The following is a 14313-nucleotide window of genomic DNA, read 5'->3' as shown; positions in this document are numbered from 1 at the left end:
GCAGAGAACCAAGCTGTGTACTGAGCATCATAGAACATTAGTAGAAGGGCAGAGAATGCAACGATGCCTCGGGGATCTTAGATACTGCTCAGTGATGCAGAACGTTTTACTTGTTGCTCTCTGGAAATTGTTGGTATCCGAGAAGATGTCTCTCCGCTGAGACTCCTGCCAGTACTTCAACCTGAACAATTCTGCTTTTGCCTGTTTTACAAATTAGGGTTCTATTTCAGATTTGCTTTGAGGAACAATGGTTCTGCTCTGTAAAAAAATGGAAAAAATGTCACCAGTAATCCTCATCCTCCCTTTTAAAGATGAAGTAACTGAGACTCGGAATATGGACCTCCTCAAAGGCACGTACATAACAAGAGACCAAGACAGCACCATCATCCAAGCTCGCAGATGACTCTGTTGGTGCCAGATCACATCCTCCTGACCTCCCCAAATCAGGGCTCCAAGAAAAAACTTCCAATTACCAGTTTTGGGATCTCTTCACCTGAGGAGTCTCAACTAGGGACACTGCTCTGCCACAATGCAGAGAAGATTGGAAAGGCTAAAGAATTAACAACCCTGAAGCTTCAACCAATGAGTGACAGAAGTTGGTGTATCAATAACCCAACTCCCTTGCCCCTTACATGGGATAATGTTGAGGTGTGTGTTCTATTCTGTTTTTCTAGGATTTGCCCACTGGGATTAAGCTCTGGTTACCCATAGGTAAGCTCTGGTTACCATTTACTTGATAATATAACCCTTATTTAATATACCACTTCTTTTCTTATAGAATATAGTCCCTTCCACCGTTTCCTTGAGATCAGAGCACTAACAAACTACTTTCATTGGAATCCTTGTCTCAGGACCTGTGTCTGGGGAAACCCAAATTAAGACATCTTCTACATCATCAAAGAGTGTTGGGACTTGAATTACTCTTTGATAGGCGAGTAGCTTGGACAGAGGCAAAGTGTGAGTTAAGGACTGGGTAAACTGTGGGAAATGAACAGCTCTCTACTTCCTATGGATCATGGAGAATGGTGCCACCTGGGCAAAAGGTCCTTCCATCCTGTGCAATCCACTTTGCTAGCCTCCTATTTTATGCTTTCATTGTACTTTATGTCCACTTAAGCATTATAGCTCTACATCGATAGTCTAATCGTGTTCTGTCTTCCCTGGTTTATCATGGCACCCTCTGTCAGTGGCCTCATTCATGCAGTATGTCGCGCCATGCTTGGCACAGGGAGTTCACTTTGTTCATGGATCAAAGTGAATCACTTGCCTGTGTATTGGTGAAATGGGTCAGAAGCTCATCTAACTGGAGAAGCAAGTGGAAAATAAGGCACCTACATAGGATCAGGGAGAAGAGTCTAGCTGTGAAGTTGTAAGAACTCACAGACCATAAAAGGTTTTTAAGTACAGGAGCAACATTATGAAAGTGCTATTTAAGGAAGAAACTGCTTTGAGGCTACACTTAAAATAGATCAGATCAAGTGAGCTTAAAGTCAAGGAGGCTGACAAGAGACCTCTGCTGTAATCCAGGTGTGAGGGGATGGCTTAGGGGGAAGGGAAAATTCTGTGTCCAGGAAAATGTACAGAAAGAGAGAAATGAGAAGAGAAACATTTTGCACCAAATTTTAACAGGAATTGCTAAATGTACTTGACTCGAAAGTTTGGAGCCAGTGGACAGATATGATGTTATTATTGACAAAGGCAGGGGCATTGAAAGCTGGAACAGTGATTAGAGGGTGTAATGAGCTTAGTTTAGTTACTTTAAATTTTTGATGATAGCAAACTCTTCAAGTAGTAACACGCTATTAAAATTCAGAAGAAACCCGGATGCCTTGACTGCCAAAAGCCTTACAAATTACTGCTTTAGAAACATGTAGGTGTATCAGCTAATTTTTCATGCATAAAATAAATAAAACAGCTCTATTAAAATATTTATCACTTTTCTTTTTATAGTATTCAATAAAAATTCAATGGTACTATCAGTTTAACTAAAGGTTAAGCTTTCACATAAAATACTGAATTTTAAAATACATGAGAAGTGCTTAAACATCATTGTCAACGTTCTCAATTTTTACATGTCATATGAAGTAACATAACATATCATTGTAAGGCCTAGACTGAAGAGTCACACGTGTTTTATACTTTCATTTAACTTTATTGTATATGTGATCTGACAATTAAGTTCCTTCACTTGTTGCAACGATGTTGCTAACCTTTTTTTGTTTATATCAGAGGGATTATTTCTTATGAATTTGTACCAACTGGACAAACAGTTGTGAAAACTGGACCAACAGGAAGTGCTGAAAAGGTTGTGTGAAAAAGTTAGAGGACCTGAACTTTTCACCAACAATTCATGGCTCTTGCATCACAACAATGCATCAGCTCACACGGAATAGCCTGTGAGGGAGTTTTTGGCCAGTAAACAAGTAATTGTACTGGAACACCTTCCATACTCAATGATCTACCTGCAATGACTTTTTTCTTTACTCGAAGATAAGGGAAATATTGAAAGGAAGACAGTTTGATGACATTCAGGACATTAAGAGCAATATGATGACAGCTCTGACAGCCATTCCAGAAAAAGAGTTCTAAAATTGCTTTGAAGGGTGGACTGGTCATTGGCATCAGTGCACAGCTTCCCAAGGGGAGTACTTCAAAGGTGACCATAGTGATATTCAGCAATGAGGTATGTAGCACTTTTTCTAGGATGAGTTCTCAAACTTGATTAAGTAGTCCCTGTATACATTGTACTTTGGGGGAAATATAGAATGAGTAAGAAAACATTTTTGCTCTCAACAAATTTAGGATCTGAAGCAGTTTTCTTGAGACCAAGTCAAAATGGCCACATTAAAATGTCAGGTATACATTAACAAAATTGATGGGCTTACAATGTCTTGTGGGGTTGAGGGTTAATAAAGAGAGTCATTTGTGCTGATGAGGGTCATCCAGAAAGTCCCTGCTGAAGAGATGGCATTCGAGCTGGTCCTGCTATGGGATGACTAGACTATTCAGTAGGCAGGAGAGTATGTAGCAGGTGGTGGGTTGGTTGTGTTGTCCTAATGAGGTAAGAAGTTTCAAGGTGTCCTTGGGACAAGTGGGGACATATGGGTGTGGAGCTGTCAAGGCACTTGTGAACATCAGAGCTCGAAGGCATTGCAATGACTCAGACTTGAGAGCTTTACAGCCTCCCGTTGTGTTTCAGAGCAACGCCTGAGTCATCGCAGGGAACAGTTGGCCGTGTTGTTACCAGTACACTTCAAAGCAATTACAGCATATTCATGCCCGCTGGCAAAAAACGAGATTAGATGTGGGGGTTCAGGATTTACTCCTGTAGAAAGGAGTGCACCTGAACTCTGCTTTCTTCTTAAGCCTCCCTCACAAGGCAGGTAGAAAACGTGAGAGATAAGAATAGATATGAGAATATTAACAGATCATCAGTGTTTCCATTTCTACAATGTCCTGAGCCCTGTTTAACACATGAAAGCATGCAGAGACATAACTTCACTGGAGTAATCTTCACGGCCACCTTGCTGTTTGTTCTCCTGTTTGCAGGTATGGGGCAAAGGTTTAGGAAGCTGAAGTAACTCCCATTGCCGTATTACCCAATAATCCGTTGATATTTGATTCCAACTGATTCTAACTGAAACTCCTGTTCTTTTTAAACATTACTGTCTCTCATGAGTAGCCAACAGTCGTAAGTATCCTTGCTGATGGACCATGGAAATCACTCCTATTGGCACAGCTCTTTAGTGTTTTTAATGTGCCAAATATTGTTATAATTAATAATAAGTTAAAAGTGCTTCCCATAAATGTCACATTTGTTCCATAAGGCTGGTTTGAAGTTAATGTTCAGAGAAAATGCTGGGCAAGACCAAGGTCACAAGGGCATCCCAGGAGGTCACTGGTACCTTAGCCCCTAAACAAATACTCATTCTACAAATAGTTTTCAAATTTTTCAAAACAGAAAAAACACTTATTCAAATAAAATATGATGGAGAATATTTTGGAACAAAAGCAAAGGGAATGAGGCTGCTGAGACTGAATTTGGGTTTTAGAACCTTGGAGACCCTGCCTGTTCAGGTCTTTCCTCCTCCACTTATTGGCCCAATGCAAGGAACCTCAGTAGAAACCTGAAGGGCTGAAGGGCTCAAGACCTACTCTTGCTGTCTGATGGAAATGATATGGCCACCTTAGTCTAAGTTTTTTCCCCCCTTCCCCTGTTTATGCCTGGCTGTAGTCGTTAGGGAACATGTTTCCTATTCTTTGACTCTGTTGTGTGAACCTTGGGGGTTCTGTTTCATAATGTGTGGGTTTATGCATCGACCTCTACAGATAGCATTTCAGGAGTAAGAACTTCTTTCTCTCTCTTAAGGGAATATAAGGCATCTTTATGTGACATTTTAATCATCTTATTATCACCGAGAAAGCACAGAGATTCTGGTGTCAGATTGCACAGGCTCTAATTCTAGCTCTGAGTAAGTTGAAAACTAGCCTCTCTGTGTGCTAGTCTTCTCCTCGCTGAAATGGGGATAAGGATGGTAACTGCCGTTCTGGACTGCTTTGATAATGAACTTAGTACTTCATGTAGAAGACAAAGAAAAGTGATGCATAAAGAGTGCTTGATAAATATCAGCTATTATGATGCATTAAAAAGTCTTAGTGGTTTTTGTCTCAATGAGTGTGACTCAGTAGACACACACACACACACACACACACACACACACACACACACTCCTGTTGATCTGAGGCTGCACTGATCAAAAACATTGTATTAAAAATAAATCTTAATCTTTCCTTCTCAGGAGCAGCAGTATTTGAGTATTTAGAGTAGTGTTTGCTGCCACACTTGAGGATGGGCATTGAAAAATGATAGTATATCTATAGGGTATATGGTACAGTGTACAATGAGATGGTGAGCATCCTGCACAAAGAGTGAAAAATGTTTGAAATAGAGTGACTGAACTGGGGGAGATGATAGATACTTCCTATGGGGCATAATGGGTCTCAGATGGAACCCGAACCAATAGGAGGAGACGAGAAGGAAGGAACAAAATATTTACTTAGTTCCTATGATGTGTTAGACATATGCAGTCACATATTTAATTTTTATAATTATCTCATAAAATAAGATTTATTGTCCTCATTTTTATACATAAGGGAGGCTGGAGTTCCGGAATGCCACCTGCTCAAGGATTTCAACGTGGGTCCACCAGACTGCAAATTCTAAGTTCTATCTGCTGCATCCCTTTATATAATAGCGTGCCTAGAAGACTTAAAGTGTACACAGAACTCTGTGGGTGGGTTTCTTCTCTTGGTTTTAGTCCTTAGTAGATCACAAAAAGACATTTCAATCTCCATTTTCTTTTAAGTTGCATTTCATCTTCCATATTGATTTTCTTGTTCAAATTTGAGGTTTTCAGTTTCAAGAAATCTGTCAAATCACTGTTGAGTTTCGCACAGATGTGTGTATTAACTTCACCGGAGGGCAAATTTTAAGATGGAGCAGTTCACTAAGGGCCTTACCTTTTCAGTTAGACAATACTTTTCACAGATGAAATTAGGACAACCATATCATACCATTAGAAATCTTCTAGGCTTTCTACAGTGATTATAAAGACTGCAAAATAAGTCCAGAGTTAAACAAGCTTTTCTAAGTGGCCGCTTCTGTATTTGCTTCCTTGTTACCTGAATCCTGAACACTAAGGGCTTTTCCTCTTGCTCTGACTTAAGTTGTGTCATCTGTGTGATGAAGTTGAGCTACACAGATAACCTTGGAATTTCATCCCCATACTGACATTTTGTGATCTGAGAATTAAACTAAAATGAGTTTCCTATACTTTTCCTTCTTTCCCTCCTTCCCTTTTTTCTTTCTTTCTCTTTTATTTATTTATTTGATAACTTGCTTGATAAATGAGACTTTAGTTTAAATTCAAAGCCTTGAGCTTTTAAAAAAGATAACCTTGAAGTGTGTAGTTCCTAAAACAAGCTGGCACTCTACAAAGAAAAGACAATTCTCTCTTAAACAAAACAACAAAGTTACAGATTGCAGCTATCATCACTAATTAGCTATTCCAGATGGAGGGCTGCCCCACCCCAAAGCAAAAGCTGGATGACTTTCTACAGAAAACTGGGACATAAATAATTTGCTCTATTCTCTCTCCACAATAATCATATCTTATTGCCTCTCTTGTGAGAAATACACAATTGGTCCATTTTAGAATTGGGGCAAAAGAGACTTGTTTTATAATTAGTTTTAATAGCATTATCTAGGTATAAAAATAATAAATGCTGCTGCAGAAAGTTTAGGTAATGTAAAAGACAAGTAAGAAAATAAATTATCCACAGTTCTATTCTCTAGCTGTCACTACAGTTAACATATTGGTATACGTCCTTCCACTCCTACTTCGATACCTGTGTATGAAATACACGTTTATACTGTACATCACATTTTGTAAGGCTTTTTACTCAACACTTATCATAAACATTTTTATGTCAATATTCTTCTACCATATCATTTTATCAGTGGTGGATAGTATTCTGTTGTTTGGATGTTTATTTTAACTACCTCTAATTTTTGACACTTAAGTTGTTTTTCATTTTTCAGTATTATAAACACTGCTGTAGATAAATATCAGTACACATCCACAATTATTTCCTTGGGATTAAAACCTTAGTTGCAAAGTTGCCAGAACAAAAGATAGGTAATTTCTAAAGACAAATATTTTCAAAAAACAAGGAACACTTCATAGTCTCATAGCTTATGAATGTGAAAGTTTTCCTTACACCCTGGCTAACACTACATATTACTGTTTTTTAAAAGTTTGCCAATATGCTTGGTAAAACTTTATATATAAATATATATTAACGTCTCTTTATTCATTTAGGTAGAAGTTTTTATATGCTTATAACCTTTTATATTTCTGTCATAAATTGCCTCTTCCCATCCTTTCTATCTCTTTATATACTAAGGCTGATAATTCCATGTTATACCTATTGAAAATATTGTCTCCCAATATGTTGTTTTCCTTTAATTTTATCTAGTATATATTTAGCATATAATATTAAAGAGCACAGATTCTATATTCAGACTGCTTGGGTGCAAAGGGCATCCAGCCCTTTGGCTAGATGGCCCTCAGTGAGTTCCTGAATAACTATGCCTCAGTTCATTCACCTATAAAATGGAAGTAATAATAGTATGTACCTCAGATGGTTGTAAGAATTACGTGGGATGACACTTCAGAAATGCTTAGCATAATCCCTGGAAAATCATGAGTATTCAACAATTAGGGGAAAAATATTGTCATTATCTATATTTATGTTACTAGTTAGGAGGGTGCCGAATGGGACAGAAACTTCACCTTCTGACCTACTGGGCTTACACTGAGGTTGGAAATCATGGATGGGTGTTCCCACACAGCTCTCAAAGATGTGCTTCCTTCTTAGCCTTAAGGCAATGTCAAGTATTATATAAACTAAGCTAGTGTTACTACCAAAGGGCCCGGATGGAGAAGATTTCAGAGGGCTGTGAGGCAAGATCCTGGGCAAACAAGTAAATCTACAAGTCCTTTGACTTCTCTGCTGCCAACTGTTGAAGCTTAATTGGGTTGTATGTGTTATGATGAAACATGTTGGCCCCGAGTGGTGAGGCAGTTGGCCAAGGTTTGGAAATTATTGTGACAGTTAAAAGAGGAAAGTGTATTAGCAATAACACAATAAGTGGTTTAAACTGTAGGCCTGGCCAATCAGAGTCATTGATGCAGAGATATCAGGTCAAAGGCAGGCCGATTCTGTAAATGAGGATATTGGCACAACTCAGCCTGTGTTGTATAGAGTGACATTTGTGTTTCAGAAGCATTTTAAAGTTCCCAAAGATGATAATGATACATCAGGAGAGATTCTTCTAAAAAGCCATAAAGTCTGAATTGCGTTCATGAGGGTTAGGGATAAGGTCACAAAAATGGTCAGAAGGGCTGAATTGAGAGAACAAAAGGCTAATTTATTCCTAGGAATGTCTGTTGGTATTTGAAACTTGATTTAATAATAGTGATCCCTTAATTTTGGATAGCAAATGTGTCTCAAAAGCTCAGGGTCATAGTAATGCTGGTTTATACTCCCATTCTATGCAAAAAGACAGATCAAGTTTTGCTCCTTAGATGAATACAGAGATTATGTAATCCAGAGTTAGATAATAAACGCATCTGTGGTGTCCTAGCAAAAGAACCCACAGTCTTGTTTCAAACCGAGAATTCAGTATTTAGCAGGTATGTTGGCTAGCACTGTAACAATAGAGCCAAACTCTTGTAGCAGTTTTCTTTTGTTCCCAAGAAATCTATTTATTAATAAAGATTTGCCAATAAAAGCTGCCACACAGGTTTGTAAGGGCCCTGGGATCATGCTGACCATGCGGGGAAGGGTGGGGGACAGTGCACCCTTTGCTCCTGCTCCGGCCCTTCCCCCTCAACCCGGACACTGCCACAGCAATGGCCAGGAGGCCCAGACCTTAGGCAGAGGATGCTGCTGTCTCCAGGAACCCAGCCTGAGGGATGGGGCGGTGGCACCCTGGTAGACAATTGACAAGACCGCCCCCTCCAATACTGATACCCGAAGAAGTGAGGATTTGCTTGCAAGCGTGCCCTTCCAGAAGCACATCTACTACCAGTTGGCCAGTGGCCTCCGCGGTCTTGATGCCCCGCAGCCTCCGGGCTGGGTGGGGCTGCCATGGCCTCTGTTCCTGCCAGCACAGCATTAGGCCACCTGCCCTTCTTCCAGTTCCGGCCTCGGCTGGAGAGCATGGACTGGCTGCGGTTGAGCACCAGACATGGACAAGGTGGTGGGGGCCTTGGACGTGCCCACGCTGCAGGAGAACATCATGAACATCACCTGCAAGCTGCAGGATGCGATGTGCCTGCGCTGCCAGTCAGGGGCGGACCCAGTGCTGCTGAAGTTCATCTGCTGGGCGCAGTCGCGCTTGCAGGAGTTCCTCACCTCGCCGCTGCACAACCTGGAGGAGAGCCTGCGCTTGAGCCAGAGGGTCTGCGAGCAGAGCAAGAAGCTCCTCACCAAGCAGGCTGAGATCAAGTTACTGAAGGGAGAGTGTAAACACAGGAGAAAGATGACCTCCACTGATTGTGATTGGGGCCAAAACCAGCTATCACCAGTGCCATTTTTATGAGAAGGCCTTTATGACCGAGCTTTTATACAGGCTATTCAGCGCTGCCACCCTGAAGATTCTCACCTTGAGTAAAAAAGACACACACTGATCAGCTCCAGAATGAGAGCACATGTTGAAGGAGCTGCTGCAGCTCACCAAGTCTGTTAGAGTCTGCACCGCACTCCCATGTAGTCAGATTCTCTAAGGAATATGAAATGCAGGAAACAAGAGGAAGAATTTCTGAAGTTAGTTGATAGACGGAACGAAGAAGAAAAGGAGAAACTAGTTGATGAAATGGAAAAAGTCAAGGAAATGTTTATGAAGGAGTTTAAAGAATTGACTTCCGAGAATTCAGCATTAGACAATCAATCGTCAGAAATCCATCGTGCAGATGAAGTCCAACACAGGCCCATTAAAAGATGAGCATGAGTTTAAAGCAGAAGGACCTCAATGTCCAATTTCCAAAATGTGATGTAACTTCTTGACAGTCAGGAAAGCAAGCGCACAGCTTGAGTTCAAGTTCTTCATCAAGAAAGAGAAGAGTGGGCTCCTGTCACATACGGAGAAACTTCTATCCTCAATGATAGACGATCTAAATGCAAGTCATGTTTTCTATAAGAAAAGGATAGAAGAGCTAGGACACAGACTCCAGGAACAGAATGAACTGATTATCCCTCAGAGACAAGAGATTTAAAAGTTTACCAGTAAACCATTAAACAGTGTCATTGAACCCTAAGGGAATCCTTTAACCTGGCCAAGTTTTGAATCAAAGCCACCTGCCCCAGCTGTACCTATGAATGCCCCAGCCCAACAGACTTTGTCAAGTCTGTTGGGATGCTAAGTCAAGTCTAACAATGGCACATGGAAAGGAAAATGAACAGAAATTAAATGACAAGATCCGTTTAAGAAAAGCTTTGAAGAATAACCCCTCTCTCACTAAAGAATAAGAACAGCCCTGGAGTAGAGTTTGGTGGACAAATTGGAGACCTTGGGGATTAATGCAGATACACGCGTCATTCCCAGTAATCACTTGAAGAGAGTGTGGAGAACCGTGGAATCAGCAAGCCAGGATCAAGAAAGACAAGTACCTACCATTCAGTAAATTTGAGAATTCCTTGAACATCAGGTCAGCTTAAAGTTGAGGAGAGAACATTACTGTTAGGTACAGTGCTTCTCAAGTGGATACCCTTTCAACTGGAGAAATACCCAAGGCAATCGAACTTCCTCCCAAAAGCAGACAATTGATTAGACAAAGGCGTGTTTTTACTGACAGGACATCTGTTCCAAAAATTAAGGAGCATGTCATAGAAGATCATTTTCCCGGAAAGTCTTCAGCTATTGTGACCCCTCCCTTTAGTTCAGAGGAAGAGTTTGATAATGAGGACCTCATCCAGGCATGTACATCCCCAAACTTATTTCCTGTGGAGTCATCTAAAGGCAAGAGTAACTTTGGGAGGAATAGCGTCAAAAGTGACACTGACTGGACTGAGGGAAGTCAAATCGAGGACTCTGATATTTCTCCCAAGACCACAGGAGCCTCCATTAAAACATTAACTGAAAACGTTGAAAAGATGGTTTCCAATCACAGAAATGCGACTAAGCCAGCTGGTGGGATTACTGTTGCTGAGGCATTCCTCAAAGGAGAATTAAAAGAATTACAGTGTGCAGAGGGAGGTGATGATGACTGGGACATATCATTATTAGAGGAAATAAAATCTTTGGGGGGAAAAAGCTGGGGAAGAACAGAAAGAGTCTCCAACTGTGAAAAATGATCCAATTCTACTCAAGTGCCAAGTGCCTGTGGTGCATCAAATCTTCAAGGGCCAAAAGGAGAAGAACTTCAAGATGAATCAAGCACACTGAAAAGCAGCTTAGGAACTGATTGATTGGAGTGACTCTTCAGATGTGTAGCTATAGTCCCACATGTCAGAACGTCCACATGCCAACAGTATTTCAGTATCACAGTATTTCAGTCAGCTGCCAGCACAATTCTAATGCTCCTGCTTTACAGTGTTTCCCACAATAACAAAGAAGCTGATTCAGAGATCAAGGGTCTCTTTAATGACACCTAATACAGTATTGCAAAACAAAATTGTCAATAGTATTTTGAAGCATAGAAAGGTGTTTTTAAGACTTCTGCTGCTTATATACACCCTGTCATTGAAGTCATAAGTTTTTTCTTCAGAATGGTACTCTAATGTTTAAGTGCATTTTTTCAACTCATATTGAAGTGATTAAACAAAAATTATAGCAGGTTTCAGTTTAAATTAAAACTTGTAAAATATTTTTCCTGTGTATGTTATCACATTGGAAGCATTTTATTGTAAAATTCTGTTATTATCCTTAAAATTGAATTAGTAGAATTAGTGAAATCATAAGGGTAGATTGCTTATTTTTCATACAGAAGTTTAGAATTCTAATGACGTTCCATGTTTCCCCTAAAATAAGACCTAGCCAGACAATCAGCTCTAATGCGTCTTTTAGAGCAAAAATTAATATAAGACCCGGTATTATATTACATTACATCACATCACATCACATCACATCACATCACATCACATCATATTATATTATATTATATTATAAGACCCAGTCTTATATTATAGTAAAATAAAATCAGGTCTTATGTTAATTTTTGCTCCAAAAGACGCATTAGAGCTGATTGTCTGGCTAGGTCTTATTTTCATGGAAACACGGTAGGTAGGCCCGTGTTACATCCATTTTCCAGAGGTACTTTTGCCATATGCAGCTTTGAACCATTGTAAGCATGTTGTTAGTAAACAATTATTTTAGAACTTTAAATATCATTTCTGCAGCATAATCTTTACCTGGGATATTTTATGAATAAAATGTAGCTATTTTAAATGTCAACTAATTTATCAGAATATGAAGGGAAAAGATTGAGTCACGATTGAATTCATATATTTATGTAGGTTTTCTTTTTCACTTTTTAAAAATTCCCAACCTGCATTATAAAATATCTCAAAACTAATTTAGTTCTGTTCTTAAAAATGACATTATCAATGGTCAGAAAGTTCATATAAACTTTTTGCATTTTGTAAACTTTGTGCTATTATCTGTACTGTTTCCCAAAAAAAAGTAACATTTAAAACAAATTAGTTTCAGGTGTACAAAACCAAAAAAAAAGTGACATTTTAACTAAATGGTTTTGGATCCCTTTTCATTTTGTCGACCTTTCAAATAAAGTGCTCCATTACATTAAAAAAAAAAAAAAATTGCCAATAAAGACATGCATATTTCCTATAAATTGCAAGACACAGTCCACATGAAGAATGAGTTTTTTAGCTGGTGTTGCAGTGTGGATACTATGTGATTGCAAAAAAAATCATACTAGCTAATTTTAAAATGTGAGTAAAAGTGTTAATATTTTTAACATTAAAAGAGCTCTTATAAAGTACTTAAAAACATGTTTTCTAGTTAAAATATAGATTGAGAATATGAACAGGCAAGTCATCAATGAAACAGTATAAATGAACGTAGTCATACGAAAAGACAAACAGTCTCAGAATTAATCAAATAAATTTCAAATAAATTCCTTTCTTTACCTATCAAATTGACATTTAAAAAATGATACATCTACTTTTTATCAGGATTGTGGTGAAAATAATGTAAATGGTGGAAATATAAAGCATTCAAAGAGGGCATTTCCTTTTTAATCGGTTTCATTTTCTTAGAATCTATTCTAATCTTCTGGTACACAGAGAAGCAATCTCAGAGATAAAAATTCAAATGCAAGTCATTTAGAGACAGCCAGTAAAGATACATTAGCCACAGTGGGCTCCTGGAGCTTAAGCCATGGGGAAACTCTTGGATAGGGTATAAACATATAGTTCAGAATGATCTTACCCAAGGGGAGAGGAAGTTGGGGTATGTGGGGGAAGAATAAACTTTCTTCTGTCCTCAAGGTTCTTCCAGCTGATCTAATAATCAAATCAGCATGAGACAGATTAGCAAGAGAATAACCAAATTGAATACATACATATGTATGGAAACCCCACATACATGAGAGTTTCAGATACAAGAAAGGTATAGAGACAGAAAAGGGGATTGAGGTATATATGACATCCTGAGCCAGGGATGCAGTAATGCACTTTGGGGGTTTCAAAGGGTCATTGCAGGAGGATAAGAAGAGCAGTATTTAGTAACTAGAATTATCTCAGGCAAGACCCCTAATTCAAGGTCTTCTAGGTATTTAAGGGGGTGGGGGCAGAAGATCCTCTTGAGCCTGTAGCTAAAGTTGCCTTTAGGGCAAAACAATCTGCATACCACAGAGGCACATCTTGGGGTGACTCATTCTGGACCTTCACAGGTACCTCTACACCAACTCTGGAGAGTCATTAGCTGAGAGCTGCTTCTGGGAGAGTTAGTTCCCTGGATTTCCAGCCTGCTGTGGACTTGGGCTGAATGACTTCCACAGTAATGCAAAAAACCTTCAGACATAAAGATGTAGATAGTGACAGCTGGAAACAGGTTACTTACTCCTCAAGGTATGGACAAGCCAGTGACAATGTCTGCTATATTAAGAAAACAATCAAATGAATTGCAAATGCATATGGACAAATCCATTTATTATAATATATGTTATATTTTAGAAACAATGTTAAGTGTCAAACATTTGGGGATTGATTACAGAAGTCACAGTGTATACACTTATATGTAATTTCTAAATAATATTTAATCAATAAAAAGTATGTTGTATAATACTGACATGAGAGTGTTTTATTCAAGGAAATAAGCAGGTTATAAAGCAGCATATATATAATGTGATTATATTTTAGATTGGAAAAAATTTATCCTAACAAAATAATATTTGGAAGGACACAAAACAAGAGGTTCACAGCAACTGCTGCTGGGTAGTGTGATAGTGAATGTACTTTCCTTCTTCTTCTCTTTTGAATTTTTTCTTTAATTTTCTATATTAGATGTAGTGCTTTTGCAATAACAAAATTTTGTAAATGTAAAAATGAGTCACCGATGAGTTAAAAATAAAACGATTAAAAACCCTTCACTAAGTCTAGAAAATTAATAGTTAAAGGAATTAATTACAGTTTACTTTTTTGAACTCAGTTAAGATTATTTCTAAAATACAGTCATTTTATCCCCTGCAGTTTGACTGGTCATGCTGTCAATTAGCAGATATTATA

General features: G+C 38.8%; 1 pseudogene; it reads left to right on the top strand.

Moving 5' to 3' along the window:
- Nucleotides 1-399: 399 nt before the first annotated feature.
- Nucleotides 400-11059, top strand: LOC109460098 (cilium assembly protein DZIP1 pseudogene; annotated as a pseudogene).
- The last annotated feature ends 3254 nt before the right edge of the window (nt 11060-14313 follow it).

Source organism: Rhinolophus sinicus, chromosome 14 (assembly GCF_057876585.1).
Source record: "Rhinolophus sinicus isolate RSI-liver-muscle chromosome 14, RSI-T2T, whole genome shotgun sequence".
Taxonomy (NCBI): domain Eukaryota; kingdom Metazoa; phylum Chordata; class Mammalia; order Chiroptera; family Rhinolophidae; genus Rhinolophus; species Rhinolophus sinicus.
Note: the sequence above shows the minus strand (reverse complement) of the source record. Positions and strands in the feature narration are given on the sequence as shown.